At 45.1% G+C, this 24847-nt stretch overlaps 1 long non-coding RNA gene across 2 annotated transcripts; it reads left to right on the top strand.

Annotated features, from left to right (window-relative positions):
* Positions 1 to 1201: 1201 nt before the first annotated feature.
* LOC118935982 (uncharacterized) lies at positions 1202 to 24089 on the top strand. 2 transcript variants are annotated; one of them, XR_008995196.1, is made up of 4 exons: positions 1202 to 1495; positions 7800 to 7928; positions 17533 to 17691; positions 24010 to 24089. It is a non-coding gene; the product is annotated as an uncharacterized LOC118935982 (long non-coding RNA). The 2 variants fall into 2 exon arrangements; XR_005034073.2 differs by lacking the exon at positions 24010 to 24089 and adding an exon at positions 21830 to 22411.
* Positions 24090 to 24847: the final 758 nt, after the last annotated feature.

The raw sequence follows: 24847 nt of genomic DNA, 5'->3' as shown, positions 1-24847 counted from the left end.
AAATTGTTGTGCCTACCAGCAGCAAATATCAGAGAATTCCCCTAGCCCCCTAGCATATACATCTCTGTGTGCCACGAAACATTATAATGAAACACATTTAATTTCTTTTGAAACAGAACCATAGCCCTTGGAAGCATGGTGGGGAGAGCCTGCCTGAAAAATCTCCCTAGGACTTACCTTTTATTGCATGTTATGTGACCAGGAGCTTTAGGAACGGGCTGGAAAAGGCAAGGTGGAACAAAGTGTAAAATATTCTCCGTCTCCTTTCTGCCATTTCCTGAAGCAGGAAATAACTTCCCTATGCAGTGGTTATGGTATCTGAGGAGTAAAAACTCAGCGCCCTGAATTACAATTCCCTCAGTGGCCGCTGGGCAAGGAGCTCAGTATGGAGGTGATTTACCTGGATGGTTGCCAGCTTCGGGTCCCAGGTGGGGAGAACCAGGTTCCAGAAGACGCCTGGGGCGCTCGTGTGTGTGTGTGTGTGTGTGTGTGTGTGTGGAGGGAGGACAGATGGTGACTGATGGAGTCCCAGGGGCTGGGTGGGGGGCAGGGAAGACGCTGTGGTGCTGGGCATGGAGAGGCAGCAGAGGGGGCCAGAGAGGCTCCCCAGACACGGCCCCTAGCCGTGCCCAGGTGTGAGGGTGGGTCAGAAGGGCATCAGGTGCCCATCACTAATTCCTGGAAGTGATTTCTGTCTGCATTTATCTAATTGCCCACTTTAGCCCCCCAAAAGTGTTTCATGTTAAACATTTGTGAATATGACAAATGATCTATCATCTATCCATCGGTATATATATATATATATATATATATATATACATACACACATATATATATATAATAGATAAGAATAAATAAATAGAATGGTAGATCATAATACCTAATATAATAAGACAGACTAGACTAGATAAATAGATACTAGGTAGATACACAGACAGGTTATAGATAATATCTAGATAGGTAGGTGATAGATGATAAATAGATATGCAATAGACAGATAGCTGATAGATATACAGGCAGAGATAGATGATAGACAGGTAGGTAGATAGGCGGATAGATGGACAGACATTGATAGATGATAGGTAGACATGTAGATAGATAGATAGATAGATAGATAGATAGATAGATAGATAGATAGATAGATAGATAGATAGATAGATAGATGATAGAGAGAGAGAGAGAGAGAGAGAGAGAGAGAGATACATAGACTTAAACAGCTTTCACAGATCGTAGCAAATACTTGGCTGACTCTTTTGGAAGCTCATTAAGTCCTTGGTGGGTCACATTACACCAGGCGGTTATGCATGTTTTGGACACTCCATGATTGCTTTGACCTGTTTTCCGAATCGCCTCCTAGGGCGCATGTGGTCTCTCTGTGCCCGAGCTCTCAGCTGGTACAGAGAAGCAAGCTGGAGCAGACGGAAGGACTCGCGCCGAGGGACAGATATGCCAGGGGAGCTGGTAGTGCCCTCCCGGGCCCCACGAACATGCTTCGGTAAGTCAGTAGGACAGACCGTTTCCAGGAGTCGATCCTCCAGTGTATCGCCTTTTGGAGAACTGACCCAAGGCCACTTAGGAGGGGGTGGGGACTGGGGGCAGGAAGGTGGCAGAGCCACGCTCAGGTGGGGGACAGCTTGAGCTGGGACAACCCCATGGGCTGGAGTCAACAGCAGACCAGGGCTGTGGCCTGGAGACACACATGGGTGACCAGTTCCAGCCATCTGGAATGGGATGGGGACTGGACTGGCTCTGAGGGGCCTTGTCACCATCCAACATGTCTTGTTATAACTTGCTCAGTGTTGCTTGAGAAGGGACATGCTCTCTGCCGTGTGCCCTGCCTCAACTCCCCTGAAATTCCAGGTGGACAACAAAGCTCCCGCCCCCAAATAGGGGCCAGCCCCTGCTTCGTAACTGAATCATAATTGACAGAATGCATTACTGTGCAAGTTTAAGCTGGAGAGTATGTTGATTTGATACATTCATATATTGGCATGTCATTGTCATTGCGGCCATAGCTAACAACTATTACATCACATAAATTATGTCTTTTTTCCCCGGTGGGGATAATTCAGATCTATTGTCAAGCAAGTTTAATGTAGACAATGTAATATTGTTTATATTCACTGTCATATGTATTACATTTCTGGGGCTTATTTATTACGACTTGCTAATTTGTACCCTTAAACTATATCTGCCCAACCTCCTCCATATCCCATGGAGCTATCATTTTTTTCTCTTTTTATAAGTTTGGCTTCTGGTCTATTTCACATATAAGTGAGACCATACAGTATTTGTCTGTCTGGTTTATCTCACTTAGCATAATGCCCTCAAGATCCACCGTGTTGTCACAAATAGCCTAAACTCCTTTGTCATGGCTGAGTAATATTTCCACGTGTATCTCTAGACCACGTTTTCTTTACCCAGTCATGTCTGTGGACAGACACTCAGGTGGTTTCCACAACTCAGCTATTGGGAAGAACACTGCATTGAACATGGGGGTGCAGGTATCTTTTTTGAGATCCTGTTTTTATCGCCTTTGGGATTTCCGCTCCTGCTTTTAATTCTGCAGAATCCAGATGCATTTGTGGGAAAATCTGAGCTGCCCTTCTGAGCATGAACACCCACTTTAGAAAGTAAATCAAGTTTTAGAGCCAGGAATTCCATTAACATCCTGTCACATCATGATCCAACTATTTCTACATATTCTTTCATTCAGGGCTTCTCTAAGTGCTGGTGACATTTGGGCTTGGATAAACTCTTGGCTGTGAGGCTGTGCTGTGCATTGTAGGGTGTTGAGTACCATCCCTGGGTGCCACCCCCCCCCAAATGCCAGGGGCATCCCATACCCTCATTCTGAGGATCAAAAATGCCCCCCCCAACATTGCTGAGTGTCCCCTGGGGAGCAAAACCAGCCCTCTTTGGGTGTCACCGCTTTAGTCCCTTCTTTTGGGACTACACATTGGTAATAAAATATTGCTTTCTCTCCCTGCATACGTCTATGAAGAATGCAGCGATGTGTCTGATACAGATTACAGCTGGCTGAGTGCTTTTGTACACCTGTCACGTGGGCTTTTCTTTAAAGTTTTCACAGATGTAAAAAAAAAAAACCGAGGTAGATGTGAGATAAAGAATGGCGTGTCTGGTGACCCTTTTCCATGGCCAAACCTCTTGACTTGTGGAAAATTAGGAAGGTGAGAAAGTTTTAACGATCTGATGTGCAATAGGGTGCCTGGACTGGAGCCTCCTGTGCTGTGCACATAAAATCTATTAAGAGGGAAGATCTCATGTTACGTGCTCTGACCACAATAAAAAATTCTTTTTAGAAAAAGAAATTCTGTTAAGCTGAAGAAGGAAAAGCCACCTCTGCTTGTCCTGTGCAGTGAAGGGAGGTGTATTATCAAGAAATGCGAAGTGCCCTTTTCTGGGTAGGAATGTGATGGGGTTATCATCAGGTTTTATAGAGAGAAAAATATAAACGAGCCCGTCACCGCTGCCATCCGTCCAGCACCCTCCGAGGTTAGCGCTGCAGCCACCCACTTATCTGCTGTGAGACAAATAACCCAACAGCCATAAAGCACAAAGCAACTGGGATTTAATCGTGCCCGTCACCATCCAGAAATCGGCTTACGCTGCTTTCTGTCTGGGAGTTGTCTTCAAAACGGGCTCCCTCACCCTAATCCCTAAAACCATGGCAATTCCAGGGAATTCAATGACTGGTTACCCTTGCAGCTTGGAGCTTGTCTTCAATGCAACTGTGAAGTCACTCTGATGTTCGGCCCCTGTTTGGGGACATCGGTGTGTCCTTGCATGTGGGCTAATGTTCTTGGAAGCAAGAACAACGTGTCAAAGTGGAGAGAAAGATGAGAGACATTTATTTCTGCCTGGCTCTGACCGCTTTTGTGCGCACGCAAAGGAGCGGCGCCAGGTCACCGGGAATCACCCTCGTGCCATCTGTCTTGAAGTCCTAACAGGAACCCCTCATGGTTTTGAGCTTCCCTCTGTTATGTTCTCATCAACCATTTGGCCCTCAGATAATCACCGGGGAAAGACCGTGCATGTGTTATTTGCACTTCCCCTAACTTCCTAAGTGTGCAAGCGGGTCTCAGGATGACCCTTTGGCACGCCTGGCCTGCCACATTCCTCTTCCCGGCGTGATGGAAGGCAGAGTCGGGTTCCGGAGGCGCTGCGCTCAGATATGCTTCCCTCCCTGTCGTAAGCTTTCAAGAATCATAAAATTTACTGCGTGGCAGCTCGGAGGAAAGTATGCAGAGTGGTTGGGGGTGCCTAGCTGAAACCTCCTGGCGTGTGTGAGAACAGACGTACCTACAGATGGGTTTGGGGGAGGAAAGAAGAATGTTCTGTTATCAGCAACGTCATCTTGTCAGAACCTCCTCATTTCTCATAACTGTACTCAGTGGGTGAATAAATTAAGAATGCATGAATGGATGGAACAGAAAAACCCAAACTGATGTATTTTTTTCTACCTGGATGTTACATCAAGCCGTGTGGGCGTCATGGGTGAGCACATGGCTCCTTCGGCCCCCTCCCGTTCCCTTGAAGGCTCATGGGCTTTCCTGCTAAAACACAACCAGGGTCTCTTTCTCAATAAAGTCTTTTAAAAAAGTGAAAAAGGAGAGAAGCCTTTGAACCCGCCGTGCTCGGGAAGAGATGCAGACACGCAGGGACACGCGGGGTGGGATCCGTACATGGGCAGTGTCCGGAGCAGGTGCATGCATGTTGCACGGGGACAGGGTGGACACGTCCTGGAACTGGACACTGGTGGTGATTACACAGCTTATAAATGTCCTAAATGCCCCCAAAGTCATCTCAATTTAAAAAAACACAGACACAGAATCACGCCTGCCAGCTCATTTCTTCTTCAATCTAGATTTTGCAAGCAAATGAAAGAGAAGGCCCTTCTGAGCTGGCAGGCTTCCCAGGGAGCAGATAACAGTTGAGAAATAATTAAATATTTCAGAGCACACTCCAACTCCAAGTCAGGGTTACTCGGCGTGCAGACAGGGTCCCCAGAAACGTCCGCTCGATGCCTCAATGTTGCTGAGGAGTCAGCCCTGGAAGGACTTGGACTCAAAGGCCAGTGGGACACTGTAGAAAATGGGACTTGGAGGGACAAGATGACTGTGGGGTGAAGGCTGGATTCCGGGATGAGACAAAGCCTCTCCTTGGTGACTCACACCAACAGGTTGTGTGTTCTAAAATATCTAATTATTTCTAAACTGTAAGTAAGTGTTAGCCAGGATTTTCCAGGGAAACAGAAGTAGGATGTGTGTGTGTTTATGTATGTGTACACATACACACACACATATATATGGTTAGGCAGATAGATACCTATATATGCACATCATTTAGCATCTATGTCTATATCCATATCTATAATGTCACCTATATTGTATGTATGTGCATCTCTCATCTATCTATCATCTTCATCTTATCTATCTATCATCTGTCTACCTGATGTGTCATCTACCTACCTGTCACCTGTCTACGTCTCTTTATCATGTGCCTTTATGTATGTATGTACCTGCGTTGTGTGTCTGTCTACCAAGATTTATCTTAAGGAATTAGCACACATGGTAGTGAAGGCTTGGAGAAGCTAAACTTTGACAAGCAGGCCAGCGGGCTGGAGATTCAGAAAGACCTGGGGGTTCAAGGCCAAGGTCACCCACTGCAGAATTCCCTCTTCCTCAGGGTGGGTCAGTCTTTGCACCATGCAGGCCTTCGGCTGATTGGACGAGGCCCACCCACATTATGGAAAGCAATCTCTCTGCTTTACTCAACGTCCAAAGATGTGAATGTTGATCTCCTCTGAAATCCACCCTCCCAGAAACATCTAGAATAATGTCTTAACACCTGGCAAACATCTGGGGGGTGCCATCGCCTAACCAAGCTGACACATAAGATTATCCCTCCCATAGTAATACACGCTGATTCACAACAGCCCAGGAAACGAGGGTATAGGTCTGTCTGTAGGGGGAGATTCTGCCCCCTGGGGGACACTTGTCCATGTCTGGAGTTGTTACCCCTGGGAAGAGGAAATGCAGCTGGGATCTAGTGGGTGGGGGCAAGGAATGCTGTTCACTATGTCATAGGGCACAGGACGGTCCCCTGGAGGGAATGGTCTGGCCCCAAAAGGCAGTCATGCTAAGATTGAGAAACCCTGAGCAAGCGACCTAAGTTGGAAGAGACAGATAAACATCTCAGAATACTGTTGATTTTACGGGACCAGTTCCACGGCACTGCAGTTTGTTTTTGAAAATTAAATGTCTTTATTAGACATTTGCTAATGCATTTTGATATTTTTCCATGTTACAAAAAGACATCTCTCTGTCTCTCTCACATTCTATCATCCACCCATCTGTATCATCTATCTATCATCTATTATCTTCCTTGGTTTATGTCTATCTGTTCATTCATTATTTTTAAACCTGACCTGCTATTTCAAACCCTTGTAGAAAAAATTGTGATGCAACTTTTCTGCAGAAGAACAAATCCGTGAGAGCCAAAATATTAACATTCTTCTCATAAAAACACATTCATAGGAGGGACAAAGAACGTAACAAGCATTTTCCGAGCCCATCCCAATTATAGATAAATCTGGAGTTTCTGAAGAAGTGACCTGTATGGTCCTGGAAAGGCAGAGAACTTTCACATCCCATGTCACATTCTGTGAAAGCCCAGTTGGTTTAAAAATACATTTTCATAGGAATATAGAGCTAATTCTTTAACTCAATATTGTCTTTTAATTTGAAACAAGACAAGATTCCAAATAAAAATTCCATGCTTTGATGAGCTTACCTAAATTTAAAAGCCCAAGTTAAAATTGATATCACAATGGGAAGAGCAGGGAGCCCCCCCGTGCACCGTTGGTGGGAATGTAAATTGGTGCGGCCACTGTGGAAAAGCAGTACGGCGGCTCCTCAAAACATTAAAAAAGAGTGCTCCCATACGGTCCAGCAACCCCACTTCTTGGAGTATATCCAAAGGAAATGAAAAACACTAACTTGAAAAGTTATCTGCACCCCCATGATCATAACAGCTTTATGTACAGCAGCTGAGATGGGAACAACCTAAGTGTCTATCAATGGATGAATGCTTAAAGATGTGTGTCTATACAATGGAATATTATTCAGCCATAAAGAATGAGGGACTCCTACCATTTGGGACAACATGAATGGACCTTCAGGACAGCCTGCTAAGTGGGATACGTCAAATAGAGGTAGACAGACCGTGTATGATATCACTGAGGGGTGCAATCTTTAAAAGAAGAGAAAGTCATAGAAAAAGAGATGAACCTTAGGCTGAGCAGAGGCAGAAAGTGGAGGGAGGGGTCTTGGAGGATGGTGGCCAAGTATACACATGTCCACGTGCAACAAATACATCCTAGGGATGTGATGCACCACACGGGGACTGTAGCTAACACTGCTCTGTGACAGACAGGACAGTTGAGAGAGTAAATGCTCACAATTGTCATGGCAAGGACAAAGTTTATTTCCTTTCTTTTTCTCCTGTTATCTCTATGAGAAGGTGGACGTTAGTTGAAGCCATTGGGACAATCATTTGCTAGTACACCTCAATCAAACCAGCACACTGTACACCTTAAACATATATAGCCATGTTTATCAGTTCTCTCTCAATGCAACTGGAAAAAATTAAGATAGCACAAAAATAACTGCTTGTAGATAATACAGAGATCGTTTCACCAAAAATAACAATGGGGCTCCTTTTGTTTTTAATGTGAAGTTGTACTTTAATAACATGAATTTATCCCCGGGCTTCAGATCTGCTCTAGTGAGAAGAGAAAATACATTCACGCTGAGAAGACAGCATTGAATTCTTCCCAGCTTGCAGTCCTCATGGTCGGTGAAGAACAGGGCATTTGACTGGTTGATTTTCAAAGCCCTGCCAAGGTATGTGTTTTAATATTCTCATTTCGAGAAGCAAAAGGGATATCTTACAGGAAGAATCGGTAAACGAGAGGGTCCGTGTCACTATGGAATTGCCAACATTTGGACAGACCCTTGAAACAAGTGTCTATGTGAGACTCGGCTGCTCAGTGTGCTGGGTCACATATGTAACTGAATGCATGGGTTTGCCTCTCAGGGTTGTCTCTGGGGTGACCTGCTGCCTGCATGGGGTGGCAGGGAGGGGTGCTGTAGGAATGTGCATGTCCCCCCAGAGTTTGTTTGTGGGAACCTGACCCCTGGGTTGATGGATGGATGGATGGTGGGTGGGTAGATGGATAGACGGGAAGGTAGGTGGGTGAATGAATAGATGGGTGGGTAAACGAATAGGTAGGTAGAGTCTCTCATTGCAAGACCGGGTTATTCACCTCAGGGATGACATCTGGAGCGGGATGGCTCCCTGGGGTGGGCATCCTGTGCACTGTGGGGTGTTGAGGTGCATCCCTGGTCTCCACCCCACCCCGAGATGCTCTCCAAATTGCAAGACCCAAAGTTGTCTCCAGATACTGCCAGGTGTCCTCTGGGGATACAGTCATCCAGGTCAAGGAGCGTGGGGCCAGATGGACACAGGACCACTTAGAACGTGGTGCATTTTGTCTCTGCGTTGCCAGCACTGGGACCAGACGAGGCCATGTGCAGAAGCGTTTTTCCCCGTTTCTCTGCTTCTTGCAGGGGCTCGTTTCCAATGCTTTGGAAAGCCCCTGGCTCTCCGAGGAGGCTCACATCTTCCTGGCTTCGTGGATCCAGCAATTAAGTGTTGCCACATTCCTTTTCAGTTCTGACAATGACTTGTGGAATCAGGAATAAAAAAAAATAAAATAAATCAAGCAGAATAAGGCAAGGGAAGTCTTGACTCTCATCTGTTGCCTTTAGGGGCCTTTGCTCTCCCTGAGATATTTTCAATGATCGTAAAATCGCGTAGAAACATCAGGCATTTTTCTGTAGTTGCTGCAGGATCGTATCACATCGTGGTCCCAGCGGATTTTGCAAACCTCTTTAAAGCTACGTAGGCCAAAGGAATTTGGACGCGATGAGTCTGAACATTTAAAAAAGAAACTTTATTGTTGCCTAATCTTTGCAAGAAAGAAGAAACCATACTTTGTAGTCCTTTGAACTGCAAACGTATCGGTCACTTGTACACAGAGTATTTGCTGGTATGGCGGATTGCCGTTTTGTGGACGATCAAACAACGATATAAATTAACTAGAAACATATGCAGGTTGACTTTCCTGCCCTCTTTTTACTGGAAACAATCCATGTACATATAATCACCCCCAAAATATATATTTTTTGTACTAGGTCCACAGGATCCTTTCGGTTCAGAGTCCCCAGGAGAGGGCAGTGCAAACCACAACCATGCTCTTCCCTCTGGGATTTGGGAGCTGTTTTTATTTTTCTAGTAGATTTCCCTCCCTCTGCTTTAAAAGGAAGTTTCTCTGGAAAATTATTTATAAATTTTTTCTTATATTTATTATTAGTTATTTTATAGAATAGGCACAATGCACCCATGCTTTTGCAATAGCTGATCGTTTCACTTCACCCACAAATCCAAGGGACTTGAGTTTCCTTGTCCATCAAGTTCCATATTCTGCTCAGATAGAAACGCGAGATAACTTTTTTTAAAAAAATGAAGCAGTGTGTGAGTTACTGCAAGGGAGGATTCCTGTGAAAGGGGTGCAAGCATCAAAACCCGTGTGCCTTTGGCATCTGTGGACGGTGTTTTTGAGCAAAAGTTGGATCCTCAGAAAAGGTTGCCGTTCCTTGCCCGCAGGAAAAGTAGTGTCATGGGAAAATCAGAAACGCTTGCTCCGTCCAAGTGCTAGGTTTTATAAAGAAACCATAGTAAAATAGGCATCATCAAAAACAAAACAGAAAGGTGAAACTTTGCTTAGACAAGTCCCTTAAAACAAGTCTCGATTAAAAAAGAAAACTTAAATTGTGAGTCTCTTGAGGGCAAATGAAAGACCTTCTACGGCTCTTGCATGTTATCAAGTATTTAATGATTGCTGCACGGAATATCTTGATGTCTGCATTGTTTCATTAATCAGACTGTAGTAACTGGGTGTGCCTAGCATTCAAGAGAAAGCGTGCCAGGTGAGCATTGTGCAGCGTAATCACGTCGATACATATTTCCCCTTTATTCTTTCTTTCCTACTCTGTTATTTCTTTTTTACCTTTTTCTCCTGTGAATGGGCATGTTACAGATGTAAAAGAGCCCTGTGTAGATGAAACATTTCCCGATGATTTTGGTACACAGCCTCAGACCTTAGCCTCTAACTGCACGTCATTCTTTTGGGATCTTTCTCAAGATTCTCCCTATCTGCCACCACTTCAGCCTTCATGGCTTGGTCACCCATCCAGTTGGGGAACTCTCAGCCACCCGTGCTGGCTGGTCCATGGCTCCTTAGATTATTTCATACATATCCCAGGAGCAGGTCATCCAAGAAGTTTGGTGGACTCCTAAGGGATCTTCAGGATTCTTCTGGACTCTCTAAAAATACATGAATTAAGCTCAGAGCATTAACACAACTACTTCCAGACTAGTCGTTGTCCTGTGTCATAAAGCAAAACCTCACATTTCCAAGCAGTCCCACGTTTTAAGTTGTGAAATAAACAGACTTGGGTAATATTTAGGTCTGAGCAAAGTGCATATGTCGGTAAGGTGCTAGGAGTTTCTCGTATTTTCTGAATTTTAAAAATAATCTCAGTCACGTGGATTTTCTGAGCTAGTAGGATCCTCAGAAACAAGGTACTGCCGTGCACAGCAGGAGTCATGCACGGTTCCCATTCATTGTTTGCAATGGTAAAATCTTAGAAACAAATCAATGTCCATTCAGCATCCTGGGCTAGGACACACAGTGACAATAAATGAAGTGCAACTTAACGTATCCTTAAGAAAAATCTCAGAAAATTTGTTTTGGCAAGAAACAAAGTTGCAGAGGGTTATAGAAACATTTATAGGATGTCTCACGTGTGTACAGGGAAGGTTGATACTGTTTAAAAATAAGTATGGATGGGGTGAAATATGCAAACAAGGATGTGAATGGTAAACCCGTCCCTTCAGCATTCTGGTTGACGCTTGCAGAGGTGACAGGAAACAGTGTGTGGCTGGTCCTATCAGCCACTGCCTGCATGTCTACATATCCCGTGTTTTTCTCTGAAGTTCCTTGGGCATTTGTTAGATTATCCTTAAACTCTTGTTTACACTAACTCAAGAGCCCCCTAGGGAACCTGGAAATTTAATGGCATTTAACCAATGCTTCCCAACATCTAAATGCAATATTTGTATAAAACACCCAGTTCAGATATAGAGAACATCTGAAGAGATAGGAAATTAAAGTCTTCTTTATTGAAATAAACAACCACTTTCTGAGGTTTGCTCAGGACAGACTTCCAGAATAAAACCAAACAGGAAACAAGTAACTAGACAAAAAGTCTATGTCTCTCTCTCTTTTTTTTTTCAGTCCCTTATTTTCCTCTTGGACAGACTCCCTTGTCAAAAATTACATTTTGGATGGTCTTGCATTTGGTCTGAAAATGGCAGTGTTATTATTTATTAAAGATGGCATGAGTTACTCTCTTTCTTTCTCCCTCTGACTTTACACTTCCGCAGTGCTCCCAAATTTCACCCAGACAGAGAATTGTCATGGCCGAGCACATCTTCTTAGAGTTTCAGGAGCTAAAACCCTCCCAGAGGGCTGAGTGGCTTAGAAGGAGTAAAGCGCATCTCAGCAAACCCCACCTTCGTCACCTTCCAAAAGAACACGGTCCACACTGAGATCCAAACTCACTAAGTGGATTCTGTACCCTGATCCAGGCATTCACCCCATGAGGGCGGGAAGGTGGTAGGTGTTCAGCATTTCACACTTGACTAGCCTTTGGAAAAATATCAGGCACTCCTGTTCTAATCCCCAGACATGTGTTACTTTGACAGATGTCCAGGAATGAGTATAAGATGATTGTGTCCCATTCGGGCACATCAACGGGACCCATTGGCCAGTCGTAACCATTCAGTGTGTGACTGAACCTCATCGGCGAACACTGATGGGCCTCCTCATAAAGTTCAGTTTGGTTTGGATTCGTATACTCTTCTTCAAGCCGTGACGTCGGGCCACAGATGAATCAGCTCTGAAATAAAAATACTTCATGTGCCATTATGCTCAGGGCTATTTCCGTGGCCCACGGAAGTCAGCACCAGTATCTACGGGAACTTACCACTGAGGCAGCAAGTGGCCGAACCTCTTACAATCCTCAGGGCCATTGGATGTGGCCGCTGCAAACGTGCACCTCCTTGTTTTCCCCCGAAGAACCCTGTTCCATGCAAAACCTTCAACAAGGACTCCCTCCCCTGTGACTTAGGAAATTAAGGACGGCAACGATTCTCCAACACGAAATAACATGTCTCAAAAGTATAAAAGTCTTAAGTATAAACCTGAGAGCTTTCTGGAACGATTAGAGTTGGAAACCCAAATGTAATACAAATGGGCATCTACCAATTGAACAAAAGTCTGGCTCGCAACGTGATGATCCTTCAAAACATTGTCTCGGCCAGTGTGTGCATGGTGGTGCCAACTGCTTCAACAAACACACGTGCCCCTTTTATATTAGGGTTACTGCGTTTGACTAGGAAGGATTTTTGACTGTGCCCCCTCCCCCTTTTTAGCATAAATTATACCAGGCTTATTTCACAAAAACTCATGAGTGTCTACCATCTATCTATCTAACATCTGTCTGCTATCTATCTAGTGATCAATTTGTCTACCTCTATCCTATCCTATCATCAATCTACAGATACCTATATCTGTTTCTGTATCTATTATCTATCTATACATTTTGTGTTCTCTACATAAAAATGATCATGTTTAAATGGTGACAGCAAGGGTTGTAGTCGTTTATCTCGGCTCTAGCTGGGGTCAGCTCGCCACTCCCACTGTATTATTTTTTAAATAATTTGTTGAGATAAAACTGACATAACACAGGATTAACCATTTCAGAGCAAACAGTTCAGGGGGCATTTAGTACATAAATAGTGCTTTGCAACCAACTCCTCTATCTAGTTCTGGAACATTCCATCCCCCAAAGGAGACCCCATTCCCACAAGCAGGCCACCCCAGCCCTCCCAGGCCCTGACAGCCACGAATCCACATCTGTCTGTGCATCTGCCTGTTCTGGGCGTTTCCTGTGAACGGATCCCACCCCGTGTGTCCCTGTGTGTCTGCGTCTCTCCCTGAGCACCGTGGGCTCAGCTCCGTCCACCACGCTGTGCACGTGTCAGGGCTTCCCCCCTTTCCACGGCTGCAATGACAGAGCACGACTGCAGCAAGATATCATATGCTTCCTTCACACAAACTCCCTAGACACACATCTTAACCAAAGACCTGGGAGCCTGCTTCCCGAGGCTGCGAAGGGCTCACATTCCACGGGCTGGACCTGCAGCCGTCTCTGAGTTCGACTCCAGGTGTGATGAATGCTAAAGTCACTTCGGAGCTGGGAATACATGTGGCAAAGCTGAAATCATCCCCTGCAGGGACTATCTTGCAATCTCACTCACACAGCACCCCCCTCAAAAAAAATTGGGAAAACCACGCAGTGGCCGAGTCCTCATCCTGATCCTCCTTGTCACTAAATGGCTGCGTCATCTTCAGAATCATATATTTCATGACAATCAGCCTCCAACCATGACACCACAGCTTTACCTCCCTCTCTGGGCTCCAGTTTCCTTCTGCATCCATTTCCATCCCAGACCAGCATTCAACCCCCACCCCCACCACCAACATCCTCACTTCCGTCAATGCTACATCACCAGCCCACAGCCTGCAAGGGGGTATCAGTCCCCAAAACTCCTTTTCTGGGGGCTGTACCTGGGCTCAGATTCCTGTGGAGACTGTTGCCTATTATGGATCAACAGTGTCCCACCTACCAGGTCTGTAGCCTGCCTGGGCATCTCTCTCCACGTCCATGCACAGCGTTTGTCTTCACGGTCCTCATGGGTCCTGCAAATCTTTGCAAACACATATCTCACCCTTTTCTTTCTCCAGAGACAGACTTACATCGATGTCATGGTGCAGATTTGCAGCCACCAGGACCCCGTGCTACTATTCCCGGACACACATGTCCCCAAACCCTTCATTTCCATCCCCATCTCCCTTGAGATATGATGCCATCTGTTAATGGCCTCTGGTCCAATGCCATGGGGTCACTTGGGCAGTTGTACAATTGTAAATGTCAGTGTATCATTCTCTTGAATCAAATCCTTTCCAGCCACCCTCCATCACTTACAGCAGAAATTGGTACATTTTTTTTTTTTAAACCTGGCCAGGTAGTAAATCATCTTTAGCTTTGCATGTTACCCGGTTTCCACAGCAGCTCAGCTCTGCCCTGAATCACAAAAGCTGCCACAGAAACTATGTCAGTGAATGGACGTGACTGTGTGCCAATAAAACTTTATTGACAAAAAAACAGCGGGTGGGCCAGATTGGGCCCGTGGGCTATAGTTTGCCGGCCTCTGACTTAGAGGACAGTGTACCAGTGTTGAAGCCATCATGAAGGAAGTTCTTCATGGCCTGAGCTTACCCATGAAATGATCCTTTCTCTGCCATGTTCTCCAGTGAGAGCTAATTCTGTAGGTATCCCCTTTGCCATAGGGACAGGCTGAGTAGAAGCTAGTGATGTACACAGACTGTTTTAGCACAAAACGTAGCCCTAAGCCCTAATATGTTGGAGCCCTCCCTGCCCAGTATCCCAGGATGGGACCTCATTGGGAGGTCTTGAAAGAGGGCATAAAGGTGCAACGAGGTCACCAGGGTGAGCCCCGATCCCATAGGACTAGTGTCCTTATAAAAGGAGGAGATAAGAACTTGGACGCACACAGAGGGATGACCTTGTGAGGTCCAGGGAGAAGACGGCATCCACACCCCCAGGGGGAACCAGCCCTGCTCACACCTGGATATCAGATTCCAGCCTCCAGGACTGGGAGACAATAATGTGCTTGTTTAAGTCCCCTTGTCTTTTGTTACGGCGGAAACTCATACAGGCACCTTCTTGGTATCCCACAAATCACACTGCTTCGCGTCTTCTTAACTCAGCCTCAATCTGGTGCTGTTGAGTTGTAAGGGGACAATATGGCAGAGATTCAAGGCAGAGTCACTCCATTCCACCTCAAATGAGAATCAGAGGTGGACTCTCCTTGGAAATTTCAGACACTGCCCTCCCCATTTCCTTTGCATTTGGGAAGGTGACTTAGGAGAATGACGTGGTTCTGATTTTTCCATTCTGCCTTTAGTTCACCAGATGCTACAATAGATGAATTTTTCTTGGTGCAATAATCTTCACTATTTTTTTATATCCAATGCTGTTTCTAGTCTGGCTGAAGGAAGTGGAAAATTTTAGGCCACAGTCCCAGGATTTCAGATCATTTCCCAGTTCTGGCTATTGAAATAAAAATATTATATGTTTTCCTCTGTGATTGTGTCCAAGTGGACTTTCTGTCTTCATCACGTTCTCCTGGTAGTTGACGACCATTTTTTATTTCTCTCTGTTGCCTTTGCTACGTTGAAAACACACTCTCAATGTTCTTATTTTAAATGACACTTTACGAGCCTTTCACAGAATTGGCGTGTCTGCCTTTGTAACGAGCCAGTGTACACAGTCTGGGGAGTGTAAAAGCATTTGGCCACACCTGGGTCTTCTCACACCTGAGACGTGCTTGTGTTGGCTGAGACACGTCGACCTTACCGGGACTTGACACCTAAGTTTTGCCAGTAAAATAAGTAAGTGGGTGCGTCTTTAAAATTCACATGCACATAGATTAAACTTGAGTAGCTCAAGATGCCTCGTCCCATCTTGTTAAATATGAGAAAGAAAGCGCCAACCATCCATGTGTGCGTTAGAATATTGCAATTACTGCAAAAAGCACAGTAGTGAAAAACAGAATATGCTGAGATGGGAAGACGATGCTTTTTGTTAGCAACCATCTTTCTAGTGTTTTCTTTCTGAGAACTCTGTAGCATCAATTGCAACAATCTGGCTCTTGGATATGATTGCTGTTACCGATGGCTCACGCTCGTAGGAGATAACCACTGTGCAGTCGAGATTCTGCTTGTGATTTCAGTGTGCTGGCGAATGCATGTAGTAAGAGGATACACAGAAATAACTTTTTGTTACCATTTGGCGGATTGTAAACTGGGAGCCAGTGTGTTACATGCCCTTTGTCCTGTGACAAAGGCCCAGTTTTTATACTGTCTCCACTTTCTACCTATGGAAACTTGGCCGAGGGCCCCAGTCATTCGGGGCTTCTGTTCCCTTTATGCATAAGATGAAGATGGTCACAGTGGCCATCCCAGGAGATGACTTGGTTATGGGATGTCCTGAGTGTGAATGGCTTAGTGAAATGCCTTAAAAATATCGAGGAGATTCAATGTTTTCTCTCTTTCTTCTCTTCTATTTCAATGCAATTTTCCTGTTCCTGGAAGAAAGTGAGATTTGGTCAGAAACCAGTAGAGAAAAGTCTAGGTGTCACTTGCTGATATCCAATATCAGAGTTCCCTGGGGCTTGGTCTTGAGTTCACAAACGTTTCTGCCTTTAGGAAATGCCATTGGTGAGAATTCATGGGAACCCAACACTTAATAACCTTGGTTAAGATGCACCTGCGTCTTGCTCTATCCAACCCCCTGAGACCACTGGGGCTGCTGTGATGCCGCTTCATAGGCTGGGGGCTTGTAAACAACACACATTTATTTCTCACGGTTCTGTAGAAGTCTGAGGTCAAGGTGCAGGCAGATTCGGTGTCTGGTGAGAGCCCGCTTCGTGGTCCATGGATGGTATCTTTGTGCTGTGCCCTGACACGGCGGAAGGGGCTGGGGGCTCTCTGGAGAGTTATCTTGCAAAACTGAATTTGTGAAACTGTATTGACCTCATAATGTATATTATGAGTGAGACAACTTTCTGTGTTTATTATCTTGAATTTTATCCACATGCTAAGAGTTAGCCTTACATGTTCCATATGAACACGCTTTCCCAACTTCTTCTATTCCACAGGATACATTTCCTCAGAAATGAATCTTACCTACTAGATGTTCTCTTTAAAGTGAAATGCAGCTCATTTGTCCTGTAGGTATTCTTCTGAAGGGCTAAGAGGCAGTGTGTAAGGAGAAAGGAGCAGAGGACAGAAGGCCCAAAGTGCTGAGTGAGCAACTCACTTGTCTGGGAGCAAGGGGAAAGGAATGTTCCAGCTCTTCCAGAAGCAAGCGTTGGTTCACACATCTCTGTTGCCTCCATGTCTCACCTGCCCTAACTTGGATTATTTCATGACATCCTGAACAGAAACTTCTGGTTGATACCAAAGTCTCTTCTCAATGGAACTCAAGTTTTCTATGGGTTGATATGACACCCCACCGGCACCTCTTAATAAGCAAACTATAGCTCCTGAATTATGTTCATGCAGCTACGTGTGACCACATCACTAAGTTCAGTAGGTTGCCAAAAAAGAATGAACTCTATTGAAAGGTAGGCCCTTTGGTTCCTCACTGGCTCCCTTATTCCTGCTTCCAGGGATGTAGATGTGATGGCTGGAGCTTCGGCATCCATATTGAGCCACGAGGCAACCACAAGGATGGAAGAGCAGAGAGAGAAAAGGAGTCTAGATTCCTGAGCATCTTGGAGCCACCACACTGACCCTGATCCTTATGACACATTGTCTATTGTTTTCAGGTTTGTTGTTTTTACTTTTGTCCTCTCTGAGCCTGACACTTCTCTGCTATTAATTCTCTTAAGGAAAACTACCTGGTGCATGTTTCAGAAACATGTGGCTGTCACCAGAGGATTGCCAACTTCATCAACATCTTATTTAACTGTGATTTCGATTTCATACTCAGTCTATATCTCCAGTTTATTTGCTCTCAGTGTCAATCTACTAGGGTCCAACTGTAATTATTTTAAGAAACCAAAATATTTTTATAGTTTAACCCAGAATGGAATTATGTAATTGTTTGTTTATTGTTCCCTTTGGTCAAATTGGGAGCAGATGACAGTCAACTATGTCAAGGTCAAAACTCTGTGTGTGTGCGCATTTGGGGTGAGCTGGGGAGGGGAGTGAAAGAGAGGCCCCCTACAAGGATGCAGCCCCCAAGAGTGTGAAGAAATTAGCATTTCCCCAACACAATCAAGACTATAAATTTGCCGTCCTCTCTGGTTCTCCTTGCTTGTTTAGCACAGTTTCTACAACGGGAAGAGCATAAAGTGCCTGGTCTGTTCCTACGACAGATGATTTCTCTCATGACATCTGCTTTATGATATTAATTATTTGATTGCCGACCTTCACCTTTGATGGAGGGTCAGAAAATGAGCTGTGAAAAACTCACAAGCCCATTAGGGAAACCTCTTAGGATTACAGTGAAGACGAGCAGTCCAGCTTAGAGTGTGATTTTTTTGGCAGGAAACACCCTTACAGGTGTCTACATCCATTCACATGCTGCCTCCCCACTGGCTTGGAATTACAGGAAAACGATCTTTCCTATTTGAGTGGCTGTGATGAGTGCCTTCTGCCCTGTAACTTCAGCCCGGTTACAGAGGTGCAGGCAACAAGGACCATTTGGCAAGTTTTCTATTAGGTTTTTTTTTCCCCTCTCGATCTCTCGTTGAAGAACACCGACACCCCTGACCCTCCTGACCTTCCTGTGGGATGATAGGGTATGAAGCCGGGACTCCGATGGCCAAACTGAACACTGAATAGAATTGTAAGCCACATCTAGGCAAAGCAGGAGGTCTCTCTGCTAGGTCTTTCTCTCCTGGAAGTGGGTCCCAGCTGTTCCAGTCGGGCAGCCACCTCTAGAGTTGCATGACCTTCTGATGAAGTCCTTATCCATCCTGGATAAGCTAAGGGCTCCTTGTACCTTAACTCCTCACAGCAGGCAGAGAACACTGGACTTTTCAGCAGCCTCAAAAGCCTTAGCAGGAGAATGCCTTCAGGGTGGGATTTTTTAAGCCCCTAGGGCTGTAGAGACACTATTTTACCTCCAGGGAGTTGGCTGTGAGGCACCTTCTATCAAATCTTTGAACATGGATGCATTCTGCTTCTGAAGGCAGTTTTATCTTGGGGCATGTTTTATTTATTTGTTTTTCAGGTTCTACACACTTACTGAAATCATACAGTATTTGTCTTTCTCCACCTGGCAAAACACTTACCATAAAACCCTCTATGTCCATCTGACAAATGCCAAGATTCCCTTTTTTTTAATGGCTGAGTAATAGTCCGTTGTGTCTATGTACCACATCTGATGGACACGTAGGTTGCTTCCATATTTTGTCTGTTGTATATAATGTGGCCGTAAACATAGGGGCGCATATGTGTTTTCAGTTAGTGGTTTTGTTTTTCCTTGGGTACATTCCCAAAAGTGGAATTACTGGGTCATATATTTCTACTTTTAGTCACATCTTCTCCAACGCTTGCTATTTCTTGTTTGGTTTTTAGTGGTCTGGGACTTGATCGCATCTCTTTGGAGAGTCTCATTTCTTTTAGTTCACAAAAAAAAAAGTTGTAAATGCTTTAAGGGTGCACATCGCACGGAGAACACATGTAGCCCTCAGACATGACGCGTAGTGTGAATATCATATAAGCCTTGAACAGAGAATCCGCACAGCTTGGAACTTGCTCCTGGTGATAAGAAACAAGGCAGGTCAAACAAGTAGAACTCAGGAATGTCACCCCGGCTTCCCTGGGGATGGAAACAACCACCCCAATCTTCTCAGGGTCTGAGGGATTCAGCGCCAAAATACATCCCAGGATGTGGACCTTCTGTCCTAAAATTTGGAAAGACACCATCAAAAAAAAAAATAAACAAAAAGCAAAAACCCAGAATCAGTTACCGTCCTCTGCTTCTAGTTAAGATGGGGTGACAGCAACTGGAGAATAAATCAATAAATCCTCACGTATAGGAGAGAACGGTTTTCAAGACTGGACATCAGGCAGTAGAGAAAAATATAAGCAAAGTGGATTCCCTGTGTGCATGGCCCCCTAGCCCTCAAGAGAATGACAAACCCAGTGGAAAGCCAGCCCATTCCTCCCACAGGGCATGGCTACAGCTTAGTCACAGGTGCCACTATCTCCAAGGGGGCCAGGGAGGGCCCCCCTATAGGACAGTCATGTGCCCTACCAACATGCAGGTGTTCTAGGACAAAAGGGACATGGCGGGGAATGGAGGGGGTGCTGCTATCAGTATCTATCACAGTCCTCAGCACCAGGATGATGTGACCAGGAAAACCTCAGGGTGGGCCAGTCAGGAGAAAGAGGCAGATGGCAAAGGGATGTGAGGTTGGCTGGGACTTGGGCACGAGTCCGATAGGGACCCGGTGGAAGGTGTAGGACCTGGAACATGTTGCTGTGCCTCCTCGTCTGGATGAGCAGCTGGAAGGCCCGTGGGGACCCGATGTGTCAAAGGAGTACATTTAGGAGTGAGGGAGGGGATGAACATACACGTGTGTTTGCAGATATGGTGAGTTTTAGGGACTCAGGGTCCTCCGAGTGGACAGACTTGTCAGACTGCTGGGATTCGAGTGTCCCCACGGCACGGCCAGAGACGGGGGACTCGTTTGCATTTGGAAATACGTGAGGGCACGTAAGTCGGTGAGGTCACTTACATAAACAGAAACTGGCTGAGTCTAACGCTTACAGATAAGGGGATGTGGGGGAGAAGATGTGATAAATGATCGCTGACGGAGGAAGAGAGACCAGGGGAGGGTGATGAAGGCCGGGAGGGAGAACAGAGCTCCGGGAAGGGATGGGTGACCAGCTCAAAGGAGATAAGCTCTTGGAAGCAGGTCTTTGGGAGGCACATGAGATCACGGCATGTACCCCGGGGCAGCCTCAGCACAAGGGGGTGGACTGAGCAGTCCCTGGGGGCTGAGAAAGGGGAGAAAATGCGAGAGGCCTCACCGTGAGCACAGAGTGGGCGGACGAGACTGTCAGCGGGTCAGGAGATGCCTGTGGTTAGTACGTGACTCATGCAAGGGCAGCCGGGGAGACTGGCTAGAGGGAGGGCTGGACGCTCACATTGCACACTCAGTTTCTCAGCATGAGATGCCAGGTTTGCATCGCAGATGGACTTGTCTCTCTGTGTCATGTTTCTTAGCAATACTCCGTCTTTATAAGGTGTCTTCATTCTTGTGAACCATCTCTTCGTGTCCCTCGACATGGTCATGAATCATGTTTTGCCCTCCTGCATGTGTTCCCCTCGGTGTAAATTATCACTCTGAGTAAACTGGAGGGATCTTTTTTTTTCCTTTTTTGCACTTCACAGAACTCCCAAGGCCCCATCATTCTGCAGGAATCAGACTGATGTCATAGAAACCTCAGCATATGCTTTTCATTAATGGTGGAAAATTTCTTTCTCATCAGCAAAGGAGTTTATGTAAGCTAAACTCTTTATTACTTCAAAAAAAGAAAAGTTAGCCATGTCATGGGGAATGTTATCTGGAGATAAAGGAAAAGACAGGAAAGTTAATGAAAAAGATTCTCTACTGTGTATATCAAATGCTGCATCCTCTATCATATGTATTTTGTCAAGCTATAAGAGTGCTTGATAAAAGCATCTTGAGTTCCTACGGAAGGCTGAATATGTGTCAGTTATTTCAAAAATATGCCAAATTGATAGAATCTTGAAGCTCCACATGCAAAAAGTAAAAAAAAAGTTCTCATCCCCTGCAGTTTCATCAGAATCCTCGGCTGTTTATGCATGTTTCCTACTTTAGTGAGGCTATTTATTCACCAGTTTGGGAGAAGCTGGTTAGGAGGAAGGGCGTCTCCTTCTCCATGTTTCCACGGTTGAGCATTCTCTCCTTCCTTGCACAGCAGACGTGACACACGAACACCTCGGACCCCTGACTCGTTGAAGGCTGCTGGGTGTGCACCGGCCCCCTGGGGCTGTTCTCACGCGATGCAGGAGTGCCCAGGGGCAGGCCACACCTGAGGACGCAGACTGGCCAGAAAGTGCCCACCTGGAAAGCTGTGAAGGCTCGTATTGTCTTCCAGGGGAGAAGACAGCAGAATGGAAACGGGAGAGGTGAGAACTGCCAGGGCCGAGGATAACTTGAGGATGATCGGTCGCTGTCGAAGACAACAGAACTCCTTCTTGGAGAGACTGCATGCGTGGGGAAACTGCTGGCTGGTCTCTGGCCCCGCTTGGTCCTTCTAAGCTCTTGCAGCCACTCCCAAACATCTATAAAACTCCATGGGGAAGATTTCCAAAGTCCGTTTGAGTCCTGAAACACTTGTGTCTTTCCAGCAAAGGAATGGCATTAAACGGGTGGTTGCTTTCTATCTGCATTCTCACCCTTTCCCAGGGAGTAATGGGGCTGGGATAATTTTTAAAAATACAGCCTTTCAGAATTGTGACAACATGTTTCTCTAATAGCCACAATAAATGTCCCCAAAGATATCAGGTCTCCATCTCTAGAACCTGGGACTGCGACCTTATTTGGAGAAAGGGTCTTTGCAGGCTGTCCTGGTCGGAGCTCAAAGGGTCTTTGCAGGCTGTCCTGGTCGGAGCTCAGCCTTGCTGCAGATCCATCCATTCCAGGTTTGAAGAGGGGGAGTGAAATCCTAAGGAGAGAGAACGTGATGAGGGAAATCGTTTTCAAATGCACGTTGAGCGTGCAGCAATACGATTGCCTGAGATGTCCCTCCATTTGGTGTATCTATTTGAGAGTCTAACAGGCACCTAAGAACCTTTGCTAAAGATGAGTGAGGTCAGCTTTGCAAAATGACTTTCAAATGCATGGGGCCTCTAGACGCTTTCCGTGTCCAAACCTAGCATTCATTTGCTTACTGCCTAGATATGTTTCCCTCCATGAGCCAGCCCGGGAGCCTGCTCACCTACGTGCTCTAGGCGAACGGAACAGAACGGAGAAGTCCAGCCCTCCTCCGCTCAGAGGGTCTATGGGTTCCTTTCAAACGCATCGTGACTATTTAGGGGGAACTGGCTTCTTTTTAACTAAGAATTCTGGGTCACTGAGAAATTTAAAAGAATTAGGTTCTTAAAATTTGATAGATGACACCGAGATATACCAATGACTGTGGTACCAATTGAAATCGCTAACAGCTAATTGTTGGGTGACTTTCCATCAGAGGCTTAGCTGTATGGCTTGTAGGTATTTGTATAAATTCATAGAATATGAAATGCATATGGGATATATGATCTCTGTTTCATAGCAATCAATCCTCTCTCTCTCTTACCTATCAAATCTATCCATCTTTCCTCTCTATCTACCAAATACATAAATCTCTCATCTGTCCATATCCATTCTCTCTCTATCTAAGATCCATCACTTCTTATCTACATCTGTCATCGGCCCAGCTGCCTATATTGTTCTGTAGATATCTCACACTACTTCAAAGCCATGATAGATGTCCATTGGGTATTTAATTTTATTAAACCTTATTATTGCTCCATAGCGTCCTTTGAATTTATGTGTTGACCAGTTTTTCTGAGCTTGTGAAATACTTCTGTCTGGTAGAGGACAGAAAGCAAATTGCACGTGTGTGAACTTCTCAAACACCAGATTTTCCAGGAAGTGGGAATTTACTCTAGAATTGGCCTGTCATCAAGCTCATATGCGTCTATATAAATCTTCTTATATTTTTTACCTTCTAGAGGCTCACCTGGGTTTCACTGTCAGGGCTTAATTTTGTCTTATTTCACTACAGGTACAGTAACCGATAACTATCTGATGTATTTTAAGCTATTTTACCCGCTGTGGATGTAGTTTTTAAGCATCTCAGTCATGTTTCCACTCTTGAGCAATGAAGACACAACTATGGAGTTCACCTTGCCAAATAGCCCAGTTTCCCTGGCAAGTAAAAAAATGCTCCACCTCCCCAATACTAAGGGTAATAAAAACAACACATATATCTTGATAATATATTCATTTACTATTATCAAGGGGTGTAACCAGACCATTGCTCCTTCAATGCTGCTGTCATCCTAACAGCAGCTACGATACATTTTCTAAAATGCATGGAATTATTTTTGGCAGATGGTCACCAAGACCAGGAGGGATCATGCACAGCAATTCCATACAGTGGTTCTGATTACATCAAGTTATCTTTTGCATGAAACATCTCCTGATACTTCACAAAGAGATCGGCTTGCTCCAATCCAGGTATCGTCTGGGAGACTGATGGAAATATTTCTGTGGGTCAGTGACTTCTAAGGCTGACATTGGGATATTTCCTTGACTAGAATGGTCTTAAGTGATACCCAAGGGTGCAAAAGATCAGAGACTTGTCTTTCTCTCTCTCGTGTGTCTCTGTGTGTTTGAGTCAGAGAGGAGGAGAGACCTTCAATGCCATTCATTTGGGTCAAGCAACCACCTGAGAGATATACTGTTACACTACTTGGGGAGGATGGCTTGGAAGACCATTGGTCCTACATAGTGTAGATTCTATTTTCATCTCACCCTGGACCATCTACGAACTGAATTCTTAGACAACATCTGTTGAAATTCTCCACAGAATTGCTACTTTTGAGCAGCACTTTGTTATTAAGCACTAGGTGTCAAAATGAAAATATTTGCAGCAGAGAGCATTTTACCAATTGTGTTCCTATCTTCACTGACGGGGTATTCTTCAGGACATTTTTGGTTTTAATGACTCAGAGCTTATGACTGGAATAACTTTCCTTCCCAGGAAGAACTGTTGGGAAATGGTTACTCACATAACAGAACACATGTCACTTTTTCCTTTGGCTGCCAGGAAGCTCATAAGTAAATTGTTTTTTAAAATCTCATCACTGTCTTTGACAGGGACATATTTATTTTAAGAGATTACAGGGGAAGAGGGTGGGTGGAAAAGTAAAAGTTTAAATACTCTGCC

This window comes from Manis pentadactyla, chromosome X (assembly GCF_030020395.1).
Source record: "Manis pentadactyla isolate mManPen7 chromosome X, mManPen7.hap1, whole genome shotgun sequence".
Taxonomy (NCBI): Eukaryota; Metazoa; Chordata; class Mammalia; order Pholidota; family Manidae; genus Manis; species Manis pentadactyla.
This window is presented reverse-complemented; position numbering and strand designations above follow the sequence as displayed.